A 7,958-nucleotide genomic window follows, 5' to 3' on the forward strand; every position below is an offset into this window, starting at 1 on the left:
TCAAAACCATAAACTGTAAAAAATAAAAACCCACAGAGATGCTTACTTTCGCGTTGGCCTACGTCATCACTACAACCACCGATTTGAGCTTGATTACATTTATTTATTTATTTATTTGATTACATACATTTTTTTAATTACGTTTGAATCAATGACACGTAAAAGATTTATTATACCAATAATTCTTATTGGATTTAACATCTTTATTTATTGTCATCTATAAAATACATTCCTATTTTGTTTATTGATCTCGAGAATGATGGGGTAGAGGCAGCTAAATAAATAACAAACGATAAACCAGGAACATGCTAAGAATAAACAATAACAGAAAATCAGTATAAATTATAAAAAAGCTCAATAAAAATGTGATACTTCATGTCCTCACCCATTTGTATTATACTATTATATCATATATTAAATAGTGCATACACAGTTTTTGTTCTTTGTAATGCTCTGTGTTGACCAAAATAGCTTTGCATATTGTAAAAATGCATTGAGTGGTCAGTAGAGGACGCTGTTTGCATTCTTATAACATGATCACTCGGCAGTGGGCGCAATGTTTCTTTGAAAATCAGTGGCAGAATAGTATAAACATTTTTTCAAATAACCTAATTCATTAACAATGGTTTAAGCCATTTCAGCAATGACAAACATATTATAGACACTGCACAGAAACTTCCAATGCACACAGTGCATTTATATTTAGATTTAATTTGTAACAATGTAGTTATCTCCGGAACAATAATAAGTAGCATGGTCCTTCATCACCACATCCGGTTTATATTCTTAACTAATTGTAGTGAATAAAACTTAACTCAATAACACAAATAGACAAATGGGGAATTTACAGACTTTTTATAAATTTAAAAATTTATAACTTTTTTGGGGGTGTTTGTTGCTTTACCTCACTTTCTGATCTAATTTAAAGGAGAAGTTCACCCTAAAATGGCTCCATTCACTTGACCATAATAATTTTTATCAATGGGTCCCAATTTTGGGGTGAACTACCCCTTTATTAAAAATAAATTTTTGATCCATAAAATAATTATTTATATAAAATTTGTATTTGTCTACAAATAATATATCCATTTTAAAGCATTAAAGCACAAGTTTTTATATGTATTTATATTTTTTATAAGTAACAAATTCAGTCATCTGTGTAAAACCATTTGGCTTGTGTAGCGTATACTATAATAAGTCATTTAAAATAAAATAAAAATAGTATCACAATATAAACACATAACATGTAAACATGTAAGGAAAGGTCAGTAAGGTGACCAGTTCAAAGCTCAAATAAAGGACAGTTAGTGTGGTGGAGGGATGCAAGTGGTATTTATTTCATTCAGAGACTTCAACGTGAGTGCAGAGAGAGCCTTTTATGAGGGAAATATTTGGAGAGGTGAAATATGAGGCTTGGACACTCATACTGACTTTAAAGTGCAAGTAGGCTATCTCTTACTTTCTTTCACCCAATGAAAGACCTTTACAAACAGATTTGTATTCATGGCTCAGGAAATTATTACTCAACTGCTCACACCAGCTCCTCTCAATCTGTTTTGTATTGCACTGTAATGAAGGGAAGTCATTGTGTAGTTTTTGAAACAGAGACAAGCTACAATTAAAGTACCATGATTACAGAGGAACTTAAGATGGGAAAATGCAATGTTGAACACACACACACACACACACACACACACACACACACACACACACACACACACACACACACACACAAACACACACCCACACACACACCGAGAGAGAGAGAGAGAGAACGAGAGAGAGAGAGAGAGAGAGTTTTTTCTAACAAAAGCTTTAGTTAAGCAGCTAACACATGCATCAATTCACATTTATATATTCTTAGTTTAAAAACGCTCAGATTGTTTACTGGTCTCTCTCTCTCTCTCTCTCTCTCTCTCTCTCTCTCTCTCTCTCTCTCTCTCAATCAGTGACCTTCCTGTCATCTATCTAGCACTTACACAGGTGATCAAATGTTGCTTTGAAAGTTCTTACAGCTGCTGGCTTTGTCAGTGTCTGTGACTAGACTATTATTAAAATAATATTTTTAAGCTTGCATATTATTTCATGACAAATTGGTTTTATGTGTCGCTTTGACCTAATCAATACACACCATACATGAGATTGAAAAACGAAATATGCATGAATTTTACAAAATATTTCATGGAATTCATTTGAAGCATGTTATAAAGACGAAACACTGTTTACAATGTACTAATAGAAACGTGACACTTCAGTGTTGTGTTTCCGAGCTATTAAAAGCTTTTGGGTCTCTCCCCAAAAAGAACACAGGGGTTAAAAGTGCTTATGACATTGAGAAGTCAGTCATTGTGCAATAGTTTTGTTTGAGTGGATTACTGTCGCAGAAATAGCTTGTGCATTTGACGACGATACCAGGCATAATAAATCAGGATAATATGCTTTATAATAAGTAACTAGTCAGTTGCTCACCAATAGAAAATATATCAATTGATTTGAAATTGAGAAAAAAATAAAAAAGCAAAGTAGTTATAAGAATTGGTTGGCGTTGTATGGTATTCAGTCATTATAAAAAGAACTGTAGACATCTTTTGTATCTGTCAGAAGGAGAGCAACTTGTCATATTTGATTTATCATAACAAACCTCTCAGCCTAAAGCCAGATCTGAGCCCCTGTAACAGTTCTGTCACTCCTCATTTACAGTTTTTCTCCATTGGTTTGGCTCATTTCTTGAAACAGAAATTACATTCTCAAAACTCTAAGATAATTTGGCAAAACAGTCTTACAGTTCAGCTCAACACTATAGCTGACTTGCAAAAGCTCATATATTTCCCAAAACTGTTCACTCATGCTTCAAAACTAAATTCCTTTACCATATAAAGCGTCAGTGCCACAAAAATGGCAAATATCCTTCTCAACTGCTTTGGCTCATTTCTTGAAACAGACAGACGTTCTCAACACTCTTGGTGCTTTTGTCAAAATAAAGTGGATGGTTCAGCACAACACCATGGTTCACCTGCAAAAGCTCATACCTCTCACAAAACAGTTCACTCATGTGTCAAAACTAAATATCCTTCTCATTTTAACAGTCAGTGCCCCCAAAATGCTTTATCTCTTTGGCATTGTGTAAGCACTGCAAGTCGAAATGTTTAGATGTTTTGTCACTATGGCAGGGGACCATTGAAATATCTCTTATGTCCACCTTTCAGTCTTAGCCCTTTATTGACAATGGTAACTGTACTGTTTTTTGTCTAGCTAACAGAATACAATTGTGTATAAAACTGAAAAAAAAGGATTTTAGGGTAAGAGTAGCCTCCAAGGTTTGACACCACACATTGCACTCACACTGCCAAGGAAATCTTGGCCAATCACTGCCAAGGTAACCACTTTTATTCACAAACAAAGTAACTTCCATAGACCAGACCATAAAGAAAATATATAAAGCATAATATACTCTAATATAAACACAAAAAACAATGAAAATTATATGAAGCCTACAGTGCCTACAGCGGGAGTTTCAGAACTAACATTTTTTCACTGGTCGCTGTCCTCACCCTTCCTCTCCTGGCCACCATCCTCACCCTCCTGACCATCCACACGCTGCTGTCTGTCTGGCCACAGATTCTCATCCACATCACAGTGTATATTCTCCCTTGTGATGCAATGAGGGAACAAAACGGCGTGCATGTAGCAACCATCCCCTACCCTAATCTCCTGTAATATCCTAACATGCAGCGTTCATCATGGAGCAGGGACCTTTGATTTTGAGCCCTATGCTCATATATCTCCACCTCCTAGAGGAGAAAAACTCAATAGGATTGAGAAAAGGAGAGTAAGGTGGTAGGAACACCATGACCATCCTTGAATGAGTAGTGAACACGTCCCTGATTAGCAGGCCACGGTAGAAATTCACATTGTCCCATACAATGACATATTGTGGTAGGTGAGGCCCGACGAGACCTTTCTCATTTTGAGGGATCAAATCAAAATAAAGGCGGTCCAAGAAGATGAGGAGCATCTGTGTATAGTATGGGCCAAGACTGGGGATGTGAGTGGCCACACCATTCTCAGATATGGCATCAAACATAGTAATATTGCCCCCTCACTGGCCTCAGACATCCACCGTGGCCCGGTGGGCAATAATTTTATGGCCACGTCTTCGGCCCTTGGCCAGGTTGAAGCCAGCTTCATCCACAAACATGAGGATGTGAGGGGCCTCGTTTCCTTCCAATGCCATTATTCTCTACAAAAGCGTAAACTCCTACTTTGTTAGTCAAGTTTTAGTTTTACCTGACTGTCAATTGCTGTAATAAATGTATCAAATGTTCAAAGCATTCATATATGTTATTCATGGTATTATGTTCTTGACTAATTTTGCCAATTGAACAGACTATTGTGCATGTGATGACTTATACAATGAAATAACGCTGGCACATTTTGGAGTGAACAGCCATTAGACCGAGAATCAACCAATCAGTTTAGATCCACAAGATCTATTCCCTTGGAAATTGTGCTAAATGTAGGCTACCTGTACTTAATCAGTTGCAAAGATGTACTGAGCTATTGAGACATGTACTTAGATATTTGCAATTTGATGAAATGAATGAGAAATTCAATTCTGTTGTGAACACTTGCCAAGTGGTTTGGAGGTTTGTCCATGTTGTTTTGGGAGTGTGGTTTCTGTTTCGGGAAGTGAGCCAAACCAATGGAGAAAAACTGTAATATGTGAATGCATATCTAAGGGACCTATTTATTTATTTTTTATATGTATGAGTAATTTATTATAAAATGTAATGACTCATTTGCTTTTTTAAATGTAATAATAAACCTATATGAATTTATAAAAGGCAAGTATTAGAAAATATGTTTAAGAGGTTTTAAAAAATCTGGAAGAAAACACAATGCAGATTCATTATAAAATTGTGCAAAGTTAAAGGAGGAGTGCATGATTTTTGAAAAATACTTTGGAAAGGGGAGTTAGGCAGAGTACCAAAACATACTTGTAGCCAATCAGCAGTAAGGGGCGTGTCTACTAACCGACATCGTTGCATGGCTTGCGTATGTGTGGGGCGGGTCTATCAAAAGATCGGTCCAGATTATATTGGGGTAGGGGGGTGTTTGTTTAGGTGATTTCAAATGTCAACATTGGCTTTCAGAGATCATGAACCCCGCCTTTAAGATGGTAAAATTAATAGCCTTTCAACTTTTAAAAGAATTCACGACTATTCCTGGTATAAATGAGTGCAACTTTTTTGTTCAGCCTGTCATGTTAAAAATTTCGCACATATGCATGGTTTCATCGGCCTGTGCCAAAGTGAACTTCCTGTCTGTATTTATTTATCTGGTTGGCTAAACTTATCTCTGAAAGAAATATCTTGTTGATCATAAAATGTTTTGGTTTGCTAAAGACAAGGAGTAGCGACAGTAACGTTAACTGTGTTAATTTGTGTAGTTGAAATGCATTAGATATACGAATTGATATACGAACAAAGGTAATTTACTTGTAATTTTTTCCGGCATTTAGTCCACAAAAGCCGTTTGTTTATGTTGTCCCTGCTTAAACCGTCTATAGAAGGTATGCACGTGACGTCACCTTTGCCGAAAATGACTGCGGTTATGCCCACTGAGTGGCAAAAGACAGACTGGCAGCATTTGTGAAATAAGCGAAAACACGGTGAAAACGCTTCTAAATTGTGAAAAAGCTGTAGGCTGTACTAACAGATTTATCAAGAATGCGATATTGTTTTACAGACTGCCAAAAACACCGAAAGGAGAAGTAAATAGATTGTTCATACCAATGTCCACAGACCACATGGGTTGATAAGTTGCTATAGGGTTACTATCAAGCACAGGTTTTACTTTCTACTTAAAAGTATTTTTTCAAGTATTTGTATTTTATCGGTGTTCTTCTTTGGAAAACATACATTCCAAAGCATATTATCATAATTTTTATTCTATTATATTTCATAAATACACGTTTTTGTTTTACATTTAATATTTAATACAAGTACTTAAGTAAAAGTACACAATTTCAATGTAATTAGGTATTAAATAAATCTTAATACTAAAATAATAAAGAAAACACAGTATGATTATATGCATATAAAATTTTCCCAAGACAAACACCCTAATAAAACACAGATGCTTGGAAAATGTAACTAATGTAACTAAGTATTGTCCACCTCTGCTGTCAAATCCAACTAATATCAATTTAGGCTGATAATAGTCAGTTTTAATGGCATTTTCTAAACAGCTACTAGCCAGTTTGTTGAACGTTTGCCACTCAACAGTGCGTGCTCCAGTCTGGTTACGTGGAAAATTGACATCAATGCATACCCTCTGTTGGCATGGGCCTATGCAGTTGTTGGCACTTGAGCAGTTTCAAAAAGTACAAATTTGTACCTAGGGTTAGGGTTAGTTCATTTTAGTACCTCAAAGGTACAGTTATGGTATTGTATGCACATACATATGTACCTAAAGGACCTTTTTAAAGGATACTGCCCCAGTGACAACTTCGGACCATTTTTTGATGACCGTGAAAACCAGTGGTCTCCAACATGATGCCTGTTGGCACAAAGTTTCCCGCACAGAGTCTGCATGTTGCCCCCCAAAGCACATTCTATTAATAGACTTCATTTTAATATTTAATGAATTACATATTTTTGTATTAGCTTTGCTTATTTTATGTATGTTTACATTTTAAACACAATAAACATATTCAATTAACAAGTAAAACATAAAAGTTTTGTGTAGACTATATAAAAAGTAGCTTTCCAGATCTATTGTGGTTTGAGACCTGCATGGTGTAAACTATAGAGAAGCTAAATATACAGCATTGTTTAATGTAATAAAACATTTTAAATATACTTATTTTACTTTCTTACATTTTTTTACACCAGGAAAGCAGACACCAAGTTTGTTTTGACTCTTAGTACATTCGCCAAGCCTTTGGTTTTCTTTCATCACAGTGCTTACAATGAAGGACACAATAACATATAATCCAGTACATTGTAATGAAAATAATAGATCATTTGAATGTTATGCATTTATAAAAATGTTGGATGTAAACTATAAAACCATGAAACGAGTTATTCCAATGATAGTTATTCCTATTCCAGTGATCCAATGGTGCTGATGACACGAAGTTAAACATGGAAAGATAATTTTACCTATGTTAATGTCCTATCAACTCTGTTTTAAATAAACACCCAGCCAGTTATATCCATTCACTGCTTACTAACCTTAATTCAATCTTAGCAAGACAGTACATTCGGTTTTTAGAAAGTAGTTGAGATCAACCTCTGAAGACGTTTAAGATTACACATGTGAAACTGACTCTTTAGCACGACCCTCGATGGTCACGCCATGCATGTCTACATTTAGTCATGCAAAATTGAAACGCTAAAAGTATTTTAAATGGCCAGAGTATTCATAGCAACATGCACTGTACTATAGTCAATATAGTATGATTCAATAAAATAAATGCATGATACATGCTGTGAAGATCATAACCATTTGGGAAATACCAGCAGAAATATATCAGAGAAATAACAATACTGTTGAGCAGCAAAGATCTAAGAATGAAGTTTGTACATTTTAAACAGTATCTGTACATTTTAGAAGTGACATCTGACATGTTTTTTATCTTTATGCCAAAACAAAGCCAGATATTGTTGCAAGTAATGCACTATTGGCATGTACAATGTGCATCAAGAAAACACGAAACAGTAATGACAAAGATGCCCCATGTAATACAACTTTTTCTGTTGGTTAAAGAGTAAGATGCATGCATTTTATGTGCAAACCCGCAGCAAAGAATAAGAAAACAGACCAGACACCTCGGTGAACTGATTTAGAATCAGTTTTAGCCCTAGATCTTTAGCACTATGGAGTCAGCAAACAAATATGTTTTATTTATAACATAATATATATTTTTTTTAATGAAGACAGACAAAAACATG

Source organism: Misgurnus anguillicaudatus, chromosome 25, assembly GCF_027580225.2.
Source record: "Misgurnus anguillicaudatus chromosome 25, ASM2758022v2, whole genome shotgun sequence".
NCBI classification, from domain to species: domain Eukaryota; kingdom Metazoa; phylum Chordata; class Actinopteri; order Cypriniformes; family Cobitidae; genus Misgurnus; species Misgurnus anguillicaudatus.